General features: G+C 43.6%; 1 protein-coding gene across 5 annotated transcripts in view; it reads left to right on the forward strand.

Moving 5' to 3' along the window:
• LOC146394562 (uncharacterized) overlaps positions 1 to 24,602 on the forward strand; it is a 965,202-nt gene that overhangs the window by 760,282 nt on the left and 180,318 nt on the right. The window lies entirely within an intron of this gene.

Below are 24,602 nucleotides of genomic sequence, written 5' to 3' on the forward strand. Positions count from 1 at the left end.
TGTCTGTGTGCCCGCCTAGCGGGTAAAAAGCATTTCTCGCTGGGGGTCACGGTCCAAAGTTTCAAAGCCGCTCCTTGGGTTGGAAAGATGGAACGTCCAGGCGCTAGAAGGCCATTGACTTCTGGCCTTCCATCCTGTTGCGGCCCCCCCACCCCGCCCCCGCCCCCGCCCCCGCCCCCTCAGTTAACGGCCCCAAAGCCCAGCCACTTCCACGGGCTGGGAACCCGGGCATGATCCTCTGTGATTACGTATGGCTTCCTCTCCCTTCCGGTCCTTCGGTATCGGCCTAAATATTTCATGAGACTCCAATTCTACCTCTCCCACCACCATCCTGTTTCAAGTCACCACCATCTATCTCTGGCTGTGGTTACAGCCACAGCTTTTGAAGTAGTCCCCACCACCACCACCACCAAACCCTCCCGCTGCTTTCCACCCTCTAGTCAGAGTGGTCTTTGAAAAACACCTGTCACAGTTCCCTGGTGATGTAGTAGTTAGGACTTGGTGCTCTCCTTGCTGCGGTTGGGGTTCAATCCCTGGTTTGGGAACTGAGATCCCACATCAAGCTGCTGCAGGCTGTGGTAAAACAACAACAACAACAACAACAACAAACCAAAACAGAACAAAAAACAAACAAAAAGCCCACATCTGGCAAATCTTATCACATTTATCTTTCAAACCCTTTAATGGCTGCCCATTTTCTAACATAAAGACCACATAAAGACCTTCGTGGCTCAGTGGTTAAAGAACCTGACTAGGATCCATGAGGATGAGGGTTCAATCCCTAGCCTCACTCAGTGGGTCAAGCATCCAGGGTTGCCATGAGCTATGATGTAGGTTGCAGACTCGGCTTGGATCCCGAGTTGCTGTGGCTGTGGTGTAGGCTGGGCTGTAGCTCCAATTCTAACCCTAGCCTGGGAACCTCCATATGCCGCAAGTGCACCCCCCCAAAAAAAACCCTGCAATCTAGAAGAGGCCGAAAAGCATCTCTATGATGGGCTCCTGCACACAGTTGGAGCCCTCTCCCCACCCCACCCCCAGCTCTCCCCACCCGACCTCTAGCTTTCTATCTTGGCCTTTCAGTTCCAGGAACACTCCCTTTCCTTGCCATCCCAGTTTCTCCCCAGGTTCTTCCCACAGCCTGGAATGCCCCCGAAGATTCCAGCTCAGTCATAGACTGCTTTACGGAGCCTGTTTCCTGACCTCCCAACCAGATAGGCCTTCCTGTGCCTTTATGGCCCCTCTCATTGTCCTCGTGGCAATGGGTGTTATCTGTGTACATGGCATGGTCCACTCCAAGACATAAAAGAAGGCGTCTTTTTTTTCACCATGACCTTCAGCTTCACCGAATGATGCTGTACCTTGCGCATAGTAGGTATGACAAAATGATTGACGAAATGAAGAATGACGGTGATAGGTAGTTGGAAGAGTGAGATTTGTGAGCGATTAAAGGGGGGCTCCAGAGCCTTCACTGTCCGTTACAATTTGTGCAGTCAGTCACATGAGAAAAACACCCCATATGTGGGATTTGGGGGCTGTTACAGAGAGTGACTTTGGAACATTTTGTCCTTCACAGGCCTCATATTTCATAGGCAGGGACATTCCTCTAAAAAACAAAAAGGAAATTAAGATCCAGTTTCACATTTTTTCCCTCCAGGTAGCATTCACAAGATTTTTTTTTTCCTTCTGATAACATTCGCTTCCTCTTCTCTCCCTCAAGGTCTTTCTGCATTTCAGAACACAAAAGCAAAAGCATGAAAGAACCATAAAACTTTTACAAGGGTCTTAAGCACCTTAAGTTCAAGTTGTCCTGTATTCTCCAAAGTCCTACTAACTTCAGGAACTCTGCAATCACTTTAAAACTGTGTTATTCATCTCGGAAAAAGAATTTCCTTATACCACACTCTTTGAAAAAAGCTGTATTGTGTGGTAAGGGCTTTCAGGGATTCAAAAGCTGATATTCAAGGCTATATAGGCAAACCCTCTGGTAGTTGGGGGGGGGGACCAACTTTCATTATTCAGAAATACTCCAGGCTACTCTTTTTAAAAACCTGTCTGAAAGGCAGCACAGAGCCACACAAGCACAGTGTGTCCTGGCTGGTAGGCACAGTGGGTTCATGCGTGTTTAGCTGTAAACCGGATGTCAAAGGAGACTCTGATTCCAGCGCCCTGGGATTGTGCTTTTGTGTGTACACAGCCCCTGCCCCCACATCCTGTGAGCTGAATGTACAAGCTGTTCAATATGTAATGAGTCAACCATCCCCGTCAGCACTGCCAGAGTTCTCAAGTTTTCTGAGACTCATCATTCAGGAACACAATAGCAGCTCATGCTAGGCTAAGAGGGCTGTGATTGTGACCTTAGGACTCGGGCCACAAATAAAATCCTTTAAAGAAGCCTCCAGGCATTACAGATTTCAGTTGCCCATTATTTAAAAGCAATCCCTGGGCGGGACAGGGAGTTTGGGAGTAGTAGATGCAAACTATTACCTTTAGGGTGGATCAGCAATAAGGTCCTAATGGACAGCACAGGGAACTATATCCAGTCTCTTGGGATAGACCATGATGGATAATATAAGAAAGGGAATGTGTGTGTGTGTGTGTGTGTGTGTGTGTGTGTGTGTGTGTGTGTGTGTGTGTGTATGACTGGGTCACTTTGCTGTATAGCAGAAATTGGCACAACATTATAAATCAACTATAATAAAAAAAAGACACCAAATTTTTTTTTAAATGAAAGTAATTCTTTTTACCTACCATTTGCTAATTATCTGTTTAATGAAATTTGCCCCACAAAAATCCAAATTTTGAGTTTTTGCCATCAAGCTAAAAATTCTCATTCTAGTCCACACTAGCACAAGGCTAAAAGAAAAGATGAGCGGTCTTTCCAGCATCCCTCTTTACGTGATTCACTTGTTATTTCCCTAGGACAAGGGCTGAGCAGGTATGTCTGTGATTCCATCTCTCTCTCTCTCTCTCTCTCTCTCACACACACACAGACACACACACACACAGACACACACACACACACACACACACACACACACACAGGGCTGACTAGAAGTTTCCCAGTCAGTGACACATTATATAAAATTTAGATACAGGCCTAGAAAGCCCTTCTTTCAACAAATGTTTAGTGGCCATTCCCTGTATTTCCAATAAGAGAAGCTTCATTCTGAATGCATAAAAAATGAGGTTATTTTTCAGTGGTTTCCAATGGGTTAATATTTTATAAATGCTTCTAAATATGCATGCTGACCTATCATCAGAGTTTTAAAATACATTTAAAATATCACTGATATTTAACTTTATTTAAAACCTCTGCTGTTGAAATTGACAGAACATGGTAAATCAACTATAATAGAAAAAATAAAAATCTTAAAAACAAACAACAACAACAAAAAAAAAAAAACCTCTGCTGTTTTCATAGGATCAGAGTCTTCTGCAAAGCCCTGCTTTTTTTTTTTTTTTTTGTCTTTTTAGGGCCGCACCCTAGGCATAGGGAGGTTCCCAGGCTAGGGTTGAATCAGAGCTCTAGCCACCGGCCTACACCGTAGCCACAGCAAGCCAAGTCTGAGTCGAGTCTGAGACCTACACCACAGCTCACGGCAACACCAGATCCGTAACCCACTGAGCAAGGCCAGGGATTGAACCCGCAACCTCATGGTTCCTAGTCAGATTCGTTAACCACTGAGCCACGATGGGAACTCCTGCCAAGCACTGCTTTTTGAGCTCCATTTTTTTCCATTCTATGTCTGCCTTTCATGGAGACATTATTGAAATGCACTAAATACAGGAATCTGTTCAAAAGGAGAACTAAGCCAGGAACAAAGAAATTCTCAACCAAAGGTGGAGAGACCTAAGAAACCAAAAGTTATCACAATCAAGGAAGGTATCCCAGGAGTTCCGGTTGTGACACAGCAGAAACGAATCCGACTAGGAACCATGAGGTTTCGGGTTCGATCCCTGGCCTTGCTCAGTGAGTTAAGGATCCGGTGTTGCCGTGACTGTGGTGTAGGCTGGCAGCTGTAGCTCCAATTTGATTCCTAGCTTGGGAACCTCCATATGCAGTGGGGTTGGCCCTAAAAAGCAAAAAAAAAAAGGAAGGTATCCCAGGGGTCCCACTGGGTGCCATTGGTGAGAAATCAGTAAAACACTGAGAACCCATAGGCTATTTGGGACCAGTCATGCTGCCAGAAGTGGAGCTGAATACTAGCTAGTTCAGCCATGTAGTATCTGAAGTTATATATCAATCCATCCAAGAATTGTCCACGGTACCTAGAGAATTATGTAAGACATTGTTTAGTATAAAAATAAAAAGTGTGGCGTTCCCATTGTGGCTCAGCAGTAAGAAACCCAACTAGTATCCATGAGGATGTGGGTTTGGTCCCTGGCCTCGTTCAGTGGGTTGGGGATCCAGCATTGCCGTGAGCTGTGGTGTAGGTCACAGTCTCAGCCCAGATCTCGCATTGCTGTGGCTGAGGCACAGGCCAGCAGCTGCAGCTCCAATTTGACCCCTAGCCTGGGAATTTCCATATGCCACGTGTGAGGTCCTAAATAATAATAATAATAATAATAATAATAATAATAATAATAAAAGTGGTACTTGGTTTTGAATCTATGTTTCTTGCCCAGTCTCTCCCTCTCTCTCTTATATTCCAAACCCAAATTTCTAATATTCAATTGAATATCCCTATCTTAGATTGGATTCCCTTAGAGGCTGACCCTAAGATGAGGATTTAAGGACAAGTAGTTTACTCAGGAGGAGATTTGCCGAAATGGTAGGGGAGTGGAGAAATGAGACAGAGAAGGGCAGGAGGCAAAGGGTCCATAATCAAAGCAGTTACTACTGTGGGCAACTACAGCTTAATCATCTTGAGAGACTCTGGAAGTCAATGTAGAGGCGTTACCCCATCCATGGTCCACGTCCACCCCATGGATGAGAGAGCTAGAGTAATATCAGTTGCTGCCATCTTGATTTCAGGCCTGTTGGGAGCGGGAAGGGGCATTCATCCTTTGCATTCTGGATTCCCACTGGAGCTTGGGGAGTGGATGCCCATCTTACTGAGACAGCCTCATATGGGCTTCTTTCCTTCCCTGTGTCACAAACCCTCTCCTGCTGTTCTGCTCCCGGGACCACAGTCCCAAAGGAAAGCCCTTTTTTTTCCAGCTCTCCTTTTGCAGGAGGAACCCAAACTAAGACAGGGATTATATAGTTCATCTTTAATTCCCCCATGCCTAACACAATGATTGGCACACGTCCATACTCTGTGGCAGATGTCCATATTTCTATAAAATGGCTGAATGCACTGAGCGAAATAAACAAAAATCTTTTGAAAGGAGGAACATGAAAATATGGGCAGATCTAGAGAGGTTCAGTGAGGCAATGATTTTCTGTCGTTTTCATTATACATTTTAAAGCACTAAATCTTTTTTTTCAAATTAAATATTACCTAGAATTCCCGGATGAAGATCCATAAATAGGAGCTAGGAAGCAATGGAGGTGGTTTGTCTGAGTGATAGTGTGCAGACCCCAGAGTTCTCACTGCAGAGGTGGCTCCTGGGGGACCTCAGGACCCTGAGGAGGGAGACCAGCTGGAAAACCACTGCGAGAGAGAGTCACTGCCCAAAGCAATGTTATCCCAGGGGTTGATTTTCTGTGTGGTCACTTGTTTTGACAGCGAGGATGAGATTTTCTATTGTAGTCATTCAGACCAGCACATTCATTGAGAGCTGGTCACAAAGGACAGAGGACATCAATGAGCACTTCTGATTTCACATAGGAAACATCAACTTTGCCCCCCTCCAAGAGGATAATTTGGTTTGGGAATGGTCAATGATGAAAAATGTCATTAGTGGGAACGTCTGCCAGGAGTTATATAGAAAATAATGTCCAAGTTGTCAGAAGGCAGGTCTTGCAGAAATGGGCTGAAGAGTCTGTAGTAGAGAATGTTCTTCCTGTTCCCTAAAAGACGTTAGGATGTTTCATGATTAGGGCAATGGAAAGGTGTTCAAGCTCTGGCTCTTGCCTCTGCTTGGTCAGGGAAGGAAGGAGCTATTGAAACAATAGAACATGCACTTGGGAGTCCCTGCTGTGGCACAATGGGATAAGTGGTATCTGTGCAGCACCGGATATAGGTTCAATCCCTAGCTTGGCACAGGGAATTAAAGGATCCGGCATTGCTGCACCTGCGGTATAGGTCACAATCGCATCTCAGATCTGATCCCTGGCCTGGGGAACTCCATATGCCATGGGGTGGCCACAAAAGAAAAAAAAAGTAGAACATGCGATTATCGACTATTACTTTTATTGAAGTATAGTTGAAATGCAATGTTGTGTTAGTTTCAGGTATATAGCAAAGGGATTCAGTTTTCTTTTTTTCTTTTTTTCCCATTGTCTTCCATTTTAGGTTATTACAGGATATTAAGTAGAGTTCCCTGTGTTATACAGTAGGTCCTTGATGATTATCTACTTTATATATCCTAGTGGGTAACTGTTAACCCCAAACTCCCAACTTACTCCTCTCCCCTACCCTACTTTCCCCTTTGGTAATCATAAGTTTGTTTTCTGTGTCTGTGGGTCTATTTCTATTTTGTATATAAGTTTATTTGTGTCATTTTAAAAAGATTCCTCATGTGAGTGATATCATATGATATCTGGCTTTGTCTGGTTGACTTCACTTAATATGATAATCTCTAGGTCCATCCATGGCACTGCAAATGGCATGATTTCATTCTTTTTCATGGCTGAGTAGTATCCCATTATATAGATACACCACATCTTCTTTATCCATTCCTCTGTCGACGGGCATTTAGGTTGCTTCCAGGTCTGCGGTGTCTTGGCTATCGTAAATAGTGCTGCAGTGAATATTGGGATGCATGTATCTTTTCGAATTAGGGTTTTGTCTGGATATATTCCTTAAAAAACTAAAAATAGAGCTACCACATGGTCCTTAAAACGCTTACCAACTATTTTTACATATAAACATTATGCAGTCCAGAAAGTATTGTCAAGGCTTAGATGGAAACCCTGTAAGTTAGATCATCCAAGCTCCCACTGCCTGACTGCAAAGACTAAGGACCAGAAAGGTATGGTGACCCTCCCAGGGTCATACAGGTGGTTAGCAGCACAGCCAGCACTAAGAATCCAGGTCCCCTGGGACTGCTATGGCAGCGCACTTTTCTGTTTGCTACCTGCCACCTCTAGAAGTGGTGGGAGTCAGGGGTCCTAGCATGGGTCTCATACCCCAATCAGATATCTGCAGGAGTTTCCCTTCTCATCCCTGCCTCCTTGGCCCACACCATTCTCCAATAGCACCAGCGCTTTAAAAGAAGAAAAGGAGTTCCTGTTGTGGAGCAGTGGAAACAAATCCAACTAGGAACCATGAGGTTGCAGGTTTGATCCCTGGCTCGCTCAGTGGGTTAAGGATCTGGCGTTGCCGTGAGCTGTGGTGTGGGTGGCAGACGTGGCTCAGATCCAGAGTTGCTGAGGCTGTGGCTATGGCTGTGGCTGTGGCCGGCAGCTACAGCTCTGATTCCACCCCTAGCCTGGGAACCTCCATATGCCCCCAGTGCGGCCCTAAAAAACAAAACAAAACAAAACAAAAAGAAGAAGAAGAAGAAAAGAGAGGAGTTCCTGCTGTGATGCAGCAGGACTGGTGGGATCTCTGGAGCGCCGGGACAGAGGTTCGATGCCAGGCTGGCCACAGCTGATTAAGGATGCGGTGTTGCCCAAAATTGCAGCTCAGATCTGATCCCTGGCTCAGGAACTCCATATGCCATGGGGTAGCCAAAAAAAGAAAAAGAAGAAGAAAAGAAAACAAGCCACCATTTTCAGAAGGATTAAAAACCTGAAACTCCTGTTCTCTGCAGAGCAAGTGAAAATATGAGTTGCAATGTTCAGCTGGAGGCACAAGTGGAAAAGTTTCTTGGCCAAGGAATCAATAGGCCAGCTGACCAAGTTTTCTAGCTCCGGATGAGCCATAGTCAAATTAGAAAAGCAATAATGTGATCTAGGGCAGCAAAATTCAATTTTGCCAACAACACTGAGATTCCTTGAGGCAGCCCTTTAAAGATGACATTATAGCAGGATTATTTCCCGTGTGTACAAATATGACTGAGGAGAAAAACACACACACAGAGATATAACCCGATGCGTGATCCATTCTATTCTGGAAACAAATTTTTTTGTTATTATATATCTATATTTTTTAGAAAGAGCATTATAAAAACAGCAAGAGAATGTAATAGAAAAAGAAATGAAACGCTGCAAGTCTTTTTTATGATGTTTCACACACAAAAAGAAAAATAACTCCCGCGATCATCAGATTTCTTAGAAGATGCAGTAAATATATTGTTAACATCCTCATGACTCACTAACAAGATGTTGTCTGCAGGGAGGTGGGGCAGAAGAGCTGTCACCGAATTGCAGTCAATGATGTATAGTATTTGTGACTACCGCATGCAAAGAGTGTCAGCTGGCAATTTATTCTGGCTGATGTAACCCGACAGAGTCTTCTTCCCTTCCGACAACCAGTCCAGTAAGTCAGGTTAACACATTTCAGCTCTAATCAACAGAAGTAAACCTAGCAGTGGAGTTTGGTTCTATCTGAGTCATGCTGAGTTGTTGGTTTGTATTTAAACAGAACCAGCAAAAGAGTTCATGGCAGCCACTCTGACACTGTGACAGAAAGCAGGGAGTCAAAGACAATAGAGCAGTGGTTGTCCAACTTCATGGGTCATCAGAACCCCCTGGGGGCCTTGTTAAAACCTAGAGTACTGCTCCCCCTACCCCCGCAGAGCTTCTGATGCAGTAGGACTCGGGGGAGCCCAAGGCCAGAAGGTTGTATTTCTAGCAAGTTCCCAGGTGATGCTGATGGTGTTGGTCCAGAGCCGCAATGAGAACCACAGGAATAGAAAGCATCCTGTCCCATCTGGCAGGTGACTCAGACGAGCCCGGGTCCACAGCTGGAGACAATACTCCCTACTCTGGAAAGCCAAGCAAGCACAAAAGGGAGCACAAAGGAGGACCAAGAAGGCTTCGTATAGTAGGTATTTGGGGAACCAGGCACTGAGGTGAAGAAGGGCCAGCGAAGGTGACATCAGGCAGAGGATGCTCAAGGTGACCCATTGCAGATGAGTATGAAGGGTCTCTGGGATGGATCCGTAATATGCTCCAGCGGCCATGAAACGGAGCAGGACCCTATGTTCCTTCCCCTGCATGTCTCCACCTGCCTCTTGTCCGTAGAAAAACTTGAGTCAAAGAATAAGTTTAATCAGAAAAGTAAGCAGGAGTTCCCATCATGGTGCAGTGGTTAACGAATCCGACTAGGAACCATGAGGTTGTGGGTTCAATCCCTGGCCTTGCTCAGTGGGTTAAGGATCTGGTGTTGCCGTGAGCTGTCGCAGACGTGGCTCGGATCCCGAGTTGCTGTGGCTATGGCTGTGGCTGTGGTGTAGGCCGGTGGCTACAGCTCCGATGAGAGCCTGGGAACTTCCATATGCCTTGGGAGCGGGTCAAGAAAAGGCAAAAAGACAAAAAAAAAAAAAAAGAAAAGAAAAAGAAAAGAAAAAGAAAGAAAGAAAAGCAAGCAAATGCAGAAGTAAAGGAAAACAGTTAAATGAGACCAAATAATAGTTTAGTCATTAAACGAAATCAAGGATATTTAGTTCCTCCTCAAGGACTAGAGGTAATATTCTGGACCATATCCCATGAGCTGTCTTATAGACGCTGAAACCCTTGCCAGGTGGAAAAAATTAACTACATGATGACCAGACTGTAGCCATGACATAAACCCCCCAATTATGAGAACTTGCCTTAAAGAAGTGGGAGCGCACTGAACCTGGAACTGAAGATTAACTGTACTTAATCAAGATGACGCCGGTCATGGAAGTTCCTATTGTGGCTCAGTGGTAACAAGCCCAACTAGTATCCATAAGGACATGGGTTTGATCCCTAGCCTCGCTAAGTGGGTTAAGGATCCGGCGCTGCCGTGGGCTGTGGTGTAGGTTGCAGACGCGGCTCAGATCCCTCGTTGCTGTTGCTGTGGCTGTGGCATAGGCCAGAAGCTGTAGTTCCAATTGGAACCCGAGCTGTATGCCACAGGTACGGCTCTAAAAACCAAAAAAATTAAAAATTTTTCCAAAAAAAAGATGACCCTGGTTAGACCAGCACATGACCGTTTTTCAAGATGAGTGTCAGTTGACTGTGTGTGAAGTTCCTGTTGCGGCTCAGCGAGTCAAAAATCCAGCCATAGTCTCTGTGAAGATGTAGGTTCAATCCCTGACCCTGCTCAGTGGGTTAAGAATCTGGTATTGTGGAGTTTCCATCGCAGCTCATCAGTTAACGAACCGGACTAGCATCCATAAGGACTCAGGTTCGATCGCTGGCCTTGCTCAGTGGGTTAAGGATCCGGTGTTGCCATGAGCTGTGAGCTGTGGTAGGTCGCAGACGAGGCTCTGATCCCTCATTGCCGTGGCTGTGGCGGAAGCCGGTGGCTACAGCTCCAATTGGACCCCTAGCCTGGGAACCTCCAAATGCTGCAGGTTTGGCTCTAAAAAAGAAAAAAAAGAAAAAAAAAAAGAAAGAAAAAAAATAAAAAAAGACAAAAAGACAAAAGGATCTAGTGTTGCCACAAGCCTTGGCATAGGTCCCAGGGCAAGAAGTGTAGGTCACACATGTGGCTTGAATCCAGTGTTGCTGTGGCTGTGGTGTAGGCCTGCAGCTGCAGTTCTGATTCAACCCCTAACCCAGGAACTTCCATATGCCGCCAGTGCAGCCTTAATTAGAAAGAAAAAAAATCCAAAGCTGATTGTGCTATTTCTGCATGTAGCTCCCTCCCTCCCCCTATAAACAATGGTGGAGAGTTGGCCTTTGGACAGAAGTCTGCCCTCCCTCCCCCACCCCAGTTGGTTGCCAGCCTCTGAAATAAAACAAACTTTCCTTTCCACAAACCTTGCCTCTATTGGCTTTAGAGCATAGAGCATCCAGACCCCGCTTTTGGTAACAGGATGACTAATCTCTTTATAACAATATACAAGAAGGGGCCCGTTACTCTTTTTTTTTTTTTTTTTTTTTTTTTTTTAAGGGCTGCACCTGAGGTATATGGAGGTTTCCAGGCTAGGGGTTGAATCGGAGCTATAGCTACTGGCCTACCCCACAGCCACAGCAACGAGGGATCGGAGCTGCCTCTTAGACCTACACCACAGCTCACGGCAACACCAGATCCTTAACCCACTGAGCAAGGCCAGGGATCAAACCTGCATCCTCATGGATCCTAGTCAGATTCGTTTTCTGCTGAGCCAGGACGGAAACTTCCATACTCTTTGTTTAATCAAACACTCCCATTGACCACTGGAGGCGACTGTGCATATAGAAAGAAAAGTAAAAGAAAGAGCTGGCAAGGTGGGTTCCCTGCCACTCCCTCGCATGGATGCTCCATGTACAAACCAGAATCACATGAATAATTATTCCTCAAAGGCAGGGTACATTTCTCCTAGCTGCTAGCTTCCCCTGGGGAAATTGTCAACTTAAAAGGTTGCATAGACCTATACATACTTAATAGGATGTGCGGGGTGGCGGGATTTTAGACATCTAAATAGGGGTTGCAAGATAAGTTCTTTTTGACAGTGCCACCTTCTTGACACCCCTGAAATCCCATCTCACAGCCGGTCCTCTGCAGGTAAGGCGGGCAGTATTCATCCAAGCATGCTTCATCCAGTGGCCAATCTCAGTGGCTTTCTTTTTTTTTTTTTTTTTTTAGAGCCTCACCCACAGCATATTGAGGTTCCCAGACTAGGGGTTGAATCAGAGCTACAGCTGCTGGCCTATACCACAGCCCCAGCAATGCAGGATCCAAGCCACATCTGCAACCTACACCACAGCTCATGGCAACGCTGGATCCTTAACCCACTGAGCGAGGCCAGGGATTGAACCTGCAACCTCATGGTTCCTAGGTGATGCTGATGGTGTTGGTTCCCACAAAGGGAACTCCTCAAGTGGCTTTCATGACTCACTTTTTACAAGGACTCCAATTAGCACTAGTACATCGCATGGAGGCATCATGTTTCTGATGTCCTGTGTGTCCCCTGTAGCTGCTCGTGCACACAGGAGGGGCTTGAGAAATGCTCTCCTTAGTGAATAGCAGGGATCAATGCAGATGCACCCATCAGACAGTCATGTTGGGGGGCTATTCCAGCTCTGGGCTGCCTCAGCCTTAATAGAAAATCCTCCTGCATCAGACAGACTCCAACTCTTCAAAGAGATTAGCCACCATCCCAATGGAAAACGGTCACTTTCCATAATTGTGTTCAAAATGACGTATTCCATCACCAGGGTTTTTTGGAGAAATATGCACTAAAAAAAGACAAGACGGAATATTGCTTCATGGCTCTGGCAATATATCTCTGTCTCTATTGTTTGTTTAAGTCTTATTAGGATCAGTTGTGCCCTGAATTATTCCATTTCCTATTTCTCTGTGCCATTTTCCTTCCGAATATTTCAGAAATAAAGTCCCTTTTCTTTTTCATTTTACTTTTTCATGGAGAAGTATTGAATATGACAGGGGCTGTCATCACCTAATGAGAAATGGCTCTTGGGCAACTTATAACTATTATTAAGATGACATTTCCCCCTCAGAGTATCAGCAAGAAACTGAGACGCAAGGGCTCTAAAACAAAGCAATGAAGGACCAAAGAGGAGACAGTAGCCAACGAAAAATGGATGAATCAGGTTATGAATTTAGGCTTGGTCTGGTAACATTTTTGAAGGTGTGTGGAAAAATTTCCTTCAGAGGAAAACAGAGTAGAGCAAAGAGACACGAGGAAAGTGAGATTTGGTTTATCGTGAGGTTTATTACTTCTCAGCAAGCTTCAGGCATTCATGACCCAATCTTCTCAGAAAGAAAAAAAAAAAATCCCTCCCATTGTCTGTTCATCAAGGAATCTGCAGGAGGATTTTCCTGGTGGTCCAGAAGGTAAAGATCCAGTGTTGTCAGCACTGTGGCTAGGGTGGATGCTGTGGTGCGGTTCGATCCCTGAACTTCTGAATGTCCTGGGCGTGGTCAAAAATAAATAAATAAGTAAATAAATAAATAAATAAAGCCCTTACTAGCAGAGCACTCTGTTAAGAAAAAAAGGGGGGGAGGTGGGAGTTCCTGCACCCGAGGCGGCAGAAATGAATCTAACTAGGAACCATGAGGTTTCGGGTTTGATCCCTGGCCTCCCTCAGTGGGTTGAGGATCCGGCGTTGCCGTGAGTTGTGGTGTAGGTCACAGATATGGCTCAGATTCCACATTGCTGTGGCTGTCGAGTAGCTGTAGCTCCGTTTGGACCCCTGGCCTGGGAACCTCCATATGCCATGGGTATAACCCCAAAGAGACAAAAAAAAAAACCCACAAAAATAATAAAAAATAAAAAGAGCACTTAAAATTAAAAAAAAAAGGATGAAAAAAAGAATGTATACATGTATGTGTAACTGGGTCACCTTGCTGTATGTATAGTAGAAAATTGACAGAACACTGTAAACCAGCTATAATGGAAAAAATAAAAATCATTATAAAAAAAAGGAATTTGCAGTAGAGAAAGTCATTTCCAGATTGGTTCCAAACTACGAGATAAAGATCATCCCTATAGCATGCACATACACGGAACGCACTGCTGCAAAATTGGCATTGGGTGTCACACTGCGGACACAAAGTCATGTATCAGAAAACCACCATAAAGCACCGAACACTTAGAACCACGCTGATTTTCTTCTTTGACAGCAGAATGAAAAGTTTCAAAGCACTCTTGGCTTTCAAATTGTAGTACCATTTTGTTTTATGGTTGTGTTTTCCCATAGACCTTGAGATATGTGCCAACAGTCATGGGGTGCGGATGGATGTGCAGATGAAATCACAAACTCAGACCTGCTGCACCTCATGCTTGGAATCGTGAAAGTTAGAGCAGATGCCTTGAGTTACATTACAATTTGGCATGGAAACAATCTGGCTGCAGCTTCGTACTGAATAGCAATGGCTCTCCAGAAAATAGTTCGTCTCCTTTGGTAGCATGGTCATGCTTGAAGGATGAAAAGTCATCTGAAATTTGGGTGGCATGGGAGCAGGAATAGAGGTTAGATTGTACTGCAGGGGCTGGTCCTGTCATTTTCACCTAGATTCTCCAAATTTCTGAGTTGGAAGGAATTCCACATTTATCTAGGCCAGTGCTTCTCAAACTTTAATGTACTTATGAATCATCTGGAGACCTTGTTAAAATGCAGATTTTTGACTCAGCAGGCCTGAGATTTTGTAGGTCTAACAAGCTCCCAGGTAAGTCCAATACTGCTGGTCTGTGGGGCACTATCGAGTAACAAGGGATAAGACCATTTTGTTTGTTTGTTTTACTTTCACTTCTCAGACATGCTAGTATTGTGTAATTTGTTACCAACACACGTTAAATCACAAAGCTTTTTTTCCCCACTGTAAGTACATGAATAGCTGTATCTATTGCACATTTCTATCTCTGTCTCTGTTTATAACTCTATGAATGGAAGTCATTTAAAGTCATTCCCATAAGAATGTTATCCTTTTTTTTTTTTTTTTTTTTTGTCTTTTGTCTTTTTAGGGCTGCACCCGAGGCATATGAAGGTTCCCAGGCTAGGGGTTGAATTGAAGCTACAGCTGCCGGCCTACGGCACAGTCACAGCAACACCAGATCTGAGCCACATCTGCGACCTACACCACAGTTCACAGCAACACCAGATCCTCAACCCACTGAGCGAGGCCAGGGATCAAACCCACAACCTCATGGTTCCTAGTCAGATTCATTTCCACTGCGCCACGATGGGAACTCCAAGAATGTTATTCCTGACATCTGGCTTCTGACATGCTATCCTTAGTGGAAGAGAAAAGGGTAGATTCCTACCAGGGAATTACTCATAGGTCTAATTATTCTTTTGGGAATGTATTATACATGTGAGTATCATCTGGCATGGGTGGAGGACAGATGGAGAACTGCTAATCTAGACAATCTCTCAATCAATGATTTGAAAATCAGGTCACATTAAACCCTAAATAAATCTGCATTGGATTTCTTTTATGGCCACACCTTCGGCATATGGAAGCTCCCAGGCTAGGGATTGAATCTGAACTGCAGCTGTGACCAGTGCCACAGCTACAACAATACCAGACCTTTTCACCCACTGTGCCAGGCCGGGGATCAAACTCAACCCAAGCTGCTGCAGTTGGATTCCTAACCACTGCGCCATGGTGGGAACTCTGGATATTTTTAATTTACAAAAATAATATACCTCCATTCAACAAATTTAAACAGTGAATATCTGAGCAAAGGAAAAAGTAATCAACTCTATGTTTTCCCTCCAACACTCTGTTAACTATTGTGTTTATTTCCTAATGGAGTTTTTCTAGACTTAGATAAACATATTTTTAATAAAGTATATCAATTTCTCTGCGAAATGCCGTTCTTATTTAATATTTTGGAAACAACTACTGCAGGTAGGTCTATTAGAAAAATGCAACCATGCATTTTCTTATTTACCGTTTTAATCATCTTAAAAGTAATTTTCTTGAGCTCTAATTCCACTTTTATAGTCCGTAACTAGTTTTAGTAAGAGGAAGGTGAATACCAAGCAGAGTGTTTTCCCAGGACAGCAGGATGAAAGTTCCATGAATGCCAAGATCTTTGTCTGGATCAGAGGTATCCCAAGAATCTATAAAGGAGCCCTGATTCCTAGTAAGTGCCTGGTAAATATGTATTTAACAAGTCAACACCAGCCAGACAGTGTCAGCACAGATGGGAGGTGTTGGGGGGGATAGACTGTCAAGGGAAAGGGATTGAGCCACGGCTTCCATCGATTAAATGTTTGCCTTTGACATCATCCATAAGAATCAACACCATAAGAGTTCCCACTGTGGTGCAGCAGAACCGAACCCGACTAGTATCCATGAAGTTGCGGGTTCGATCCCTGACCTCGCTCAGTGAGTTAAGGATCCGGCGTTGCCGTGAGCTGTGGTGTAGGTCGAAGAGGCCGCTCGGATCTGGCATTGCTGTTGCTGGCGTGGGCCGGCGGCAACAGCTCCAATTCGACCTCTAGCCTGGGAACCTCCATATGCCACAGGTGCAGCCCAAAAAAAAAAAAAAAAAAAAAAAGACAAAAAAAAAATCAACACCATAGTTGGGTAAATTTTGTCTGTTTCTAAATTTCTTTAGTGACTGGTCACATAACAAAATGGTTCTTCTTGATCCCAGAAATATGATTTAATGGATAGGCTTTTGGAGTTCCTGCTGTGGCTCAGCAGGTTAGGAATCCAACATAGTGGTCGTGAGGATGCAGATTCGATCCCTGGCCTCGCTCAGTGGGTTAAGGATCTGGCATTGTCATAAGCTGCAGTGTAGGTCACAGATGCTCCTGAGATCCGGTGTTGCTGTGGCTGTGGTGTAGGCCTCAGCTACAGCTCCAATTTGACCCCTGGCCTGGGAACTTCCACATGCCACAGGTGCAGCCCTAAAAAGAAAAAAAAAATGGATAGGCTTTTTATTTGCCTTTTTCATGTACTAAGATTATCCTAAGTAGCTTAGTTAATTTTGAAAAAAAGAACTGGGAAAGCATTATATAATTGGTTAATTAAGTTCTGTCATGTGACTTGATATTCTCTTCCCTGATAAAAGAGTCATGAAATATGTGTGTATGCGCACACGCGCGCACGCTTGTTCTTGCCCCCAGTTCTTTCCAATCTTCAGAAAACTTGCATTCATTCATTGGACAAATATTTCTATCCTTAGCGTCAGGACCTAGGAGGCATGTGCATAGATCCTGGAAGTAGAATCAGGGTGTGAGGGCAGGATAGAGGTAATACCGATATAATGAGACCCTTCTCCTTAGCATAGAATGCTGGAAATTTTCACAACCACTCAGTAGTTATTATCCAAGTAAGAAAAGTCTGACTATTCATTTTGTGAATCTAGAGAAAAAGAGGCTTGGCCATAATTTGTACTGTGCCCATAACCCTTCTATGTACTCTTCCATGGCTTTTGGCTCCATCTGGGGACAAAAACAAATCAAGTGATGTGGTTTTCAAATGATCTAGGACATTCTAGAATTTTGAAGTTGTTCTACAAAGAAACAAAGACTCTTTGCTTAAGGGGAATTAGTTATAAAGATTCACTGAAGCTTTGAACTTGTTTGCATGCAATTCTACACCTTTTAAGATGCAAATCATTTTGTCAGATAATCCAGAGGAGATCTGTTGAAAAACTATTGTGGACTTTGGCAGTTTAATAAAAGGCCCATTTTCAAAACATTGCCTTGTGTAGTGTGGGTCAGACCAGGTGATGTCATTTTGATGCTACTTGGAGTTAATGAAGGGGCAGTAACTTCTGACAAATGGTGTTGCAATCCATTAAGGTGAAGGCAAGAAGGATGGAGGAGGCCAGGTTTTATCCTTATTTCTGTAACTTAGAATCTTTGTGAACCTGAACAAATTGCTTAATCATGCTGAGCCTCTGTTTCCCCATGTACAAAAAGGATACGTTAGTATCTTCTTGACAGGGTTGTAGAAAGGATCAACTGAGGTAGTGTGTGGAAGAGCCCAGCGCCTGATGTGCAGTAAGTGGTCACCAAGGTTAACTAAGGGAAGTAAGCCAGACAAAGACAAATATCATGATATGGCTTATATGTGGAATCTAAAATATGATGCAAATGAACTTATTATTATTATTATTTTGTCTTTTGTCTTTCTATGCTGCACCCTCGGCATGTGGAGGCTCCCAGGCTAGGGGTCTAATCGGAGCTTTAGCCACCAGCCTATACCACGGCCACAGCAACACCAGATCCAAGCCACGTCTGAGACCTACACCACAGCTCATGGCAACACTGGATCCTTAACCCACTGAGTGAGGCCAGGGATCGAACCTGCATCCTCATGGATGCTAGTCGGATTTGTTTCTGATGCGCCAAGACGGGAACTCCTGTGGTTTACTTTTAAACTTTTGTTTGGGCTGGAAGTTGAGTGCCAGAAAACTTAAAGAACACAGGGAAAAGAATATCATATTAAAATTACACTTTCTTGCAATCTACCCTTGGACCTATTTGGTCAGATCAGTCCAGAGTGGTGCTGAAGACATCTTTTGCCCTCTCACTCGCCTGAGAAGAGTGACACAAATTGGTTTCCCCATTTTACTTTAATAAGCCCATTCTGAGTCATTATGGTTTCTTGGCTAAGTACCTATGAAACACTTATTCTTTAATTGGCAGGTTATTTCAGCTCCTTCAGAGCCATTACCATTTATATGCTGAGCAATCTTAATATTCATCTGTCAGAGAAAGACAAATATCATATGATATCACTTATATGTGTAATCTAAAATATAATACAGATGAACTTAGGTACAAAATAGAAGTAGACTCACAGACAGAAAACCAACTTACGATTACCAGAGGAGAGGGGAAGGGAGATAAATTAGGAGTTTAGGATTAACACATACATACTACTAAATATAAAATAGATAAATAACAAGGACCTATTGCATTGCACAGGGAACCATACTCAATATCTTACAATAACCTATAATGGGGAAAGAATCTGAAAAAGAACCTATGTATAATTGAATCGCTTTGTTGTATATTTGAAACTAATACAACATTGTAAATTAACTATACTTCGATTAAAAAACATATTCGAGGAGTTCCCATTGTGGCGCAGTGGTTAACGAATCCGACTAGGAACCATGAGGTTGTGGGTTCAATCCCTGACCTCACTCAGTGGGTTAAAGATCTGGTGTTGCCATGAGCTTTGGTGTAGGTCACAGACTCGGCTCAGATCCTACGTTACTGTGGCTGTGGCGTAGGCTGGTGGCTACAGCTCCAATTCGACCCCCTAGCCTGGGAACCTCCATATGCCACGGAGCAGCCCTAGAAATGGCAAAAAGACTAAATAAATAAATAAAAATAAAAAACATATTTGAAGTTCCCCCTGCGAGTCAGTGTTAACGAACCCGACAGTATCCATGAGGATGCCAGTTCAATCCCTGACCCTGCCTAGTGGGTTAAGATTCTGGCATTGCCTTGAGCTGTGGTATAGGTTGCAGATGCCGCTCAGATCCTGTATTGCTGTGGCTGTGGCATAGGCCAGCAGCTGCAGCTCTGATTTGACCCCTAGCTTAGGAACTTCCATATGCTGCAAGTGTGCCCCCCCAAAAAAATGCATCTACTCAGCCATAAAAAAGAATGAAATAATGCTCTTTGCAGCAACATGGATACAACTAGAGATTCTCATACTAAGTGAAGTCAGAAAGAGAAAGGCAAGTATCATATGATATCACTTCGATGTGGAATCTAAAATGTGGCACAAATGAGCCTATCTACACAACAGAAACATAGAGAACAGACTTGTGGTCGTGGGGGGCAGGAGTGGGATGGACTGAGAGTTTGGGGTTAGCAGATGCGAACTATTACATTTAGAATGGATAAGCAACAAGGTCCTGATCTATAGCACAGTGAACTATATCCAGTCTCTTGGGATAGACCATGATGGAAGATAATATAAGAAAGGGAATGTTTATATATGTATGACAGGGTCACTTTGCTATATAGCAGAAATTGGCACAACATTGTAAATCAACTATACTTTAAAAAAAACACACAAAACAAAAATAAACAAAAAACCATGTTCAGGAGACCTCGTCATGGCCCAGCAGAAACGAATCGGACCAGGAACCACAGGTTGCAGGTTCGATCCCTGGCCTCGTTCCATGGGTTAAGGATCCGGTGTTGCCGTGAGCTGTGGTGTAGTTTGCAGACGTGGCTCAGATCTGGCGTTGCTGTGGCTGTGGTGTAGGCCAGCGGCTACAGCTCCAGTTGGACCCCTAGCCTGGGAACCTCCATGTGCCATGGGTGTGGCCCTAAAAAGCAAAAAAAAAAAAACAAACCATGTTCACTGTCATTAAATTGATATGTATATAATATGTATATATACACATATGCATATATGTATATAGAAACTGATGTGAAGAAAAATTATTGCACTAAGACATCATAAAAAAGCAAATATTTCAAATCTGTCATAGTATGGCTGTGGTTATAGGGCACAACATTTTTGATGGATGATTTAGTAGTCATAAGCCTGCATCTTCCTAAAATAATGTTAGTCTTGTTATTGCCCCCAAACATATCTTAGTCCCTCATTACTATTGGTATTGGAGGAAATGAATGAAATTTGCCCTCAGTTCATTTTCTGTGTTCTTTTCTGTTGGGTCTATACACTAACCTGAAATACACAAAGAAACAAACAAGCAAATACAACAATGTACAGCAGAAATCAGATCACTTCTGTCCCTTTCTAATACGCATTCTCTAGGTGGGAGCCAGCGTGGTCTTTTTAAAAAGTAAAGCAGAGCATGTTAGTCCCTTGTTCAAAAGGCTTTTTTGGAAGTTCCCTTGTGGTGCATCGGGTTAAGGATCCAGCGTTGTCACAGCTGTGGTTCATGTTGCATCTGAGGCTCAGTTTTGATCCCTGGCCCAGGAACTTCCACATGCCATCACTTTTATGGGTGCAGCCAAAAAAAAAAAAAAAAGGCTTTATTGTATTATTTGGGTCCTACTGTCTCCATCTCTATCCTCATCTTCCACTGTTTCCCTTCCATCACCATCTTGCTGTTCCTCTAAATGCACAGTTTTGCTTTAGCCTTGGCTCTTCTCTCTGTTTAAAATGCTCTGTCTCTGGAGCTCCCACTGTGGTGCAGCAGATCAGCAGCATCTTGAGAGTGCTGGGACATGGGTTCGATCTCCGGCCTGGTACAGTCGGTTAAGGATCCAGCATTGCCAAAGCTGCAGCTTAGTTCACGGCTGTGGCTCCAATCTGACCCCGGGCCCAGGAGCTCCATATGCCATGGGGTGATCAAAAAAAATAAACAAACAAATAAATAAGTAAAATAAAATGTTCTGTCTCTAATCTTTTGCATTGAAAAGCTTTTAGTCTCAGCCCAAAGACCACTTCCTCAGTGAGGTCTTCCTTGCCCACCCATACTAAATGAGCATTCTCACCAGTGAAACACTCTCTGCCTTTCTGTTTGTTATTAATTTTTTTTTTCTTTTTATGGCCGCACCTGCAACACCTGAAAGTTCCCAGGCTAGGGGTCAAATCGGAGCCACAGCTGAGGCTTACGCCACAGCCACAGCGACATCAGATCCGAGCCACGTCTGTGACCTATACCTAGGCTTTCAGCAACGTCAGCTCCTTAACCCACTGAGCAAAGCCAGGGATGGAACCTGAATCCTCACGGATACTATGTCAGGTCCTTAACCCACTGAACCGCAGCAGGAACTCCTATTAATTTTCTCATATAGCATTCTCACCATACAAAATTGTGTTTTTCTCTATTTTCTCATTTGCTAGCTGTCTTTTCCCATTAATATGAAGGCAGAACCTTTTGCATCTTATTCCTTGGTATATGTTCAGTGCCTGAATCAATACCAGGGACAGAGTATGCGCTCAGTAGATATTTGGATGAATCATATGGTGATGCCTCAGAGACGTGGTATGACTTTCTTTGGTGCCAGATAAAGTGTGTTCTTGTCCAAAGGCAGGTTCTCATTCAAGTTCTGCATTTATCTAGCTGTGTCGTCTTAGACAAAGTATCCACAGTGTTGAGCTGTACTTGATTCATCGTGAAAATGAAGAGAAGGATATAGCAGGATCTTTCCAACTAGAACCAACAAAAATAATCATGGATACTCTCTATTTTTATTTTATTTTATTTATTTATTTATTTATTTATTTATTTTTGTCTTTTTAGGGCTGTACCCGTGGCATATGGAGGTTCCCAGGCTAGGGATCAAATTGAGCTGCAGCTGCCAGCCTATGCCACAGTGACAGCAACTTAAGATCTGAGCCACATCTGTGACCTATACCACAGCTTGTGGTAATGCCGGATCATTAACCCACTGAGTGAGGCCAGGGATTGAACCTGCATCTCAGGGATACTAGTTGGTTTCTTATCCCACTAAGCTGCAATGGGAACTCCTACTCTCTACTTTTTTTTAATATTTCAAGAATGCTAATGAAATTCTGCTATTTTATCCATATTATATTTGTAGAGAGCCAAATATCCATTTTTTGGCTTTGTCTGGAATTCTATTAGTTCATAATAATTAGCAGTTTGTGTCTTTTATTTATAAAAAGTGTGAACAGGTCAAAGATAAATTCATTTTCTAGTAACAATTTTTCAAATGGGAAAATAAAAAAATGGGTTATTAGGGCTGAAAAGGCTTTGGAGAAAAAGAGTTCTAAGTGTCTTATCAACTTCAAAATTCTGTGATTCTTGATTTATAATTCAGAATCCCTAGCTATAAGCAACAGAGTCAATTCTAGCCAGTTACCACAGAAGGGGATTTAATGAAGAGTGGCAGATACAGAGTTACCATCATGGCTCAGCAGAAACAAATCTGACTAGTATCCATGAGAATGCAGGTTCAATCCCTGGCCTCGATCATTGGGTTAAGGATCCAGCGTTGCCATGAGCTGTGGTGTAGGAAGCAGATGCGGCTCGGATCTGGTGTTGCTGTGGCTATGGTGTAGGCCGGCAGCTGTAGCTCTGATTCAACCCCTAGCCTGGGAACCTCCGTATGCCGTGGGTGCAGCCCTAAAAAGAAAAAAAAAAAAAGAGTGGCAGATACTTCACAGAATCTCCAAGGCAGCAAGTAGCATTGATGAAACACAGTTTGGGGTTGCAAAAGAGTGCCACTCTAATTATATCCCTGTCAGATTAAATGTTTACACAGAATTTCTTGGTTGAAGCAAATACATTATTAATGTGGATAAGTAATACCCAATGTATACCTGTAAGTCATATGACCAGCAGTGAATAGAAAAGGAAGCCCTTTTCCTCATATCCTTGTCAAGTGCCGAGGCATTGCTGGATTGTTGGCCATCCGTCTGTTCAAGGCCATCAAGACACCTCATTCCTCTCTGCATGGCCCCCACACAGCCAATTGCTCTCCCAGAGTTTGTTGTCATTCTGGGAACCCAAACAGACTTTCGGGGTATACACATCCCTTGTCCCTTTGGTCCTCCACTTTCCCCTGGGGTTTTCCAACTCCCCAGAACACTAACCCAAAAAGAAGGGCCCAGAATTATGCCAGCCTCTGGGCTCCCTGCTTCCCCTCTGTCTCTCCTTCTTCCCCATCCCAAGAAATCAAGAAATATTTTTCCAATATGAGTAGAAGTGGTGCTTTACTGTCACTCATGTGATTCTTCCAAACATTGTCTGGGCCCAGGTCTGCTCTAATTTCCCTGCAGCAGAGGTCACAAGGTGATTGTCAAGAGGCCACATTGGACCACAAGTTGGTTTCGTTTGTCTGGCTAGTATTTTCCAAAAATATTAAATTTGGAAGATTTTAGATGGGTTAGATAATTTTTGACCCAGAGAACATTTTATCACAGAAATAAACAAATAAAAACCCTCCATAGGAGTTCCTGTCGTGGCTCAGCGGTTAACGAATCTGACTAGCATCCATGAGGATGCAGGCTCGATCCCTGGCCTTGTCATGAGCTGTGGTGTAGGTCGCAGATGTGGCTCAGATCCTGTGTTGCTGTGGCTGTAGCTGGCAGCTACAGCTCCAATTGGACCCCTAGCCTGGGAACCTCCGTATGCCACTGGCGCGGCCCTAAAAAGCAAAACATATATATATATATATTTAACCCTCCATAAGTCCTACTGTATAGCACAGGGAACTATATCCAGTCTCTTGGGATAGACCATGATGGAAGATAATATAAGAAAGAGAATGTATAATATACATGTATGACTGGGTCGCTTTGCTGCACAGCAAAAATTGGCACAACATTGTAAAGCAACTATAATTAAAAAAAAAAACAAACCTCCATGAATGTTTACAATTTTTTTCTACTTGTACATTTCCTTTGACCAATTGGCAATTATTGGAAACTTCTTCGAAACTCAATGCTAGGCTCCTTCTCGAGCGAGCTCTTCAAAATGCAATTCTGATCATGTTAGCCAAGCCTCTTCTTCCCCAGTTACCTCAAATAGTGGAAAGACTTTCTGAAGTTCTTAAGATGAAGATCACAATCTTCGCAGGTCTACATACCCTTGCATGGCCTGGCCCCTGACTTTACTGTCTCATCTTGCGCCAGGAAGCTCCTAGATTTGCCTGTCCTAATCACACTGGCTTTCTTTTGGGTCCACTAACCACATTCTCTCCTATCTTAAGGCCGTGACAATCCTCCTCACCTCCAATCTCATTCCCAGGCTAAATAACTCCTATTTCTCCTTCAGATCTCTGCTCAAGTATCACTCCCTCAGGGAGACTTTCTCCAGCTCCCGAGTTGGAATTAGAGTAGGGCATTTTATTTTTAAAAAAGAATTTATTGGAGTATAGTTGATTTACAATGTTGTATTATTTCTGTTGTGCAATGAAGTGACTCAGTTATATACATATGTACATTCTTTTTTATTTATATTCTTTTCCATGATGGTTTATCCCAGGAGATTGGATCCAGTTCCCTGTGCCATGCCACAGGACCTCGTCGTTTATCCATCCTCTATGTAACAGTTTGCATCTGATAATCTCGAACTCTCAGTCCATCCCTCCCCCA

The sequence above is a fragment of the Sus scrofa genome, chromosome X (assembly GCF_054392235.1).
Source record: "Sus scrofa isolate SSC_HxYL_T2T_F1_AM1 chromosome X, Sscrofa_HxYL_maternal_Yorkshire_Landrace_v2.0, whole genome shotgun sequence".
In the NCBI taxonomy this organism is placed as follows: Eukaryota; Metazoa; Chordata; class Mammalia; order Artiodactyla; family Suidae; genus Sus; species Sus scrofa.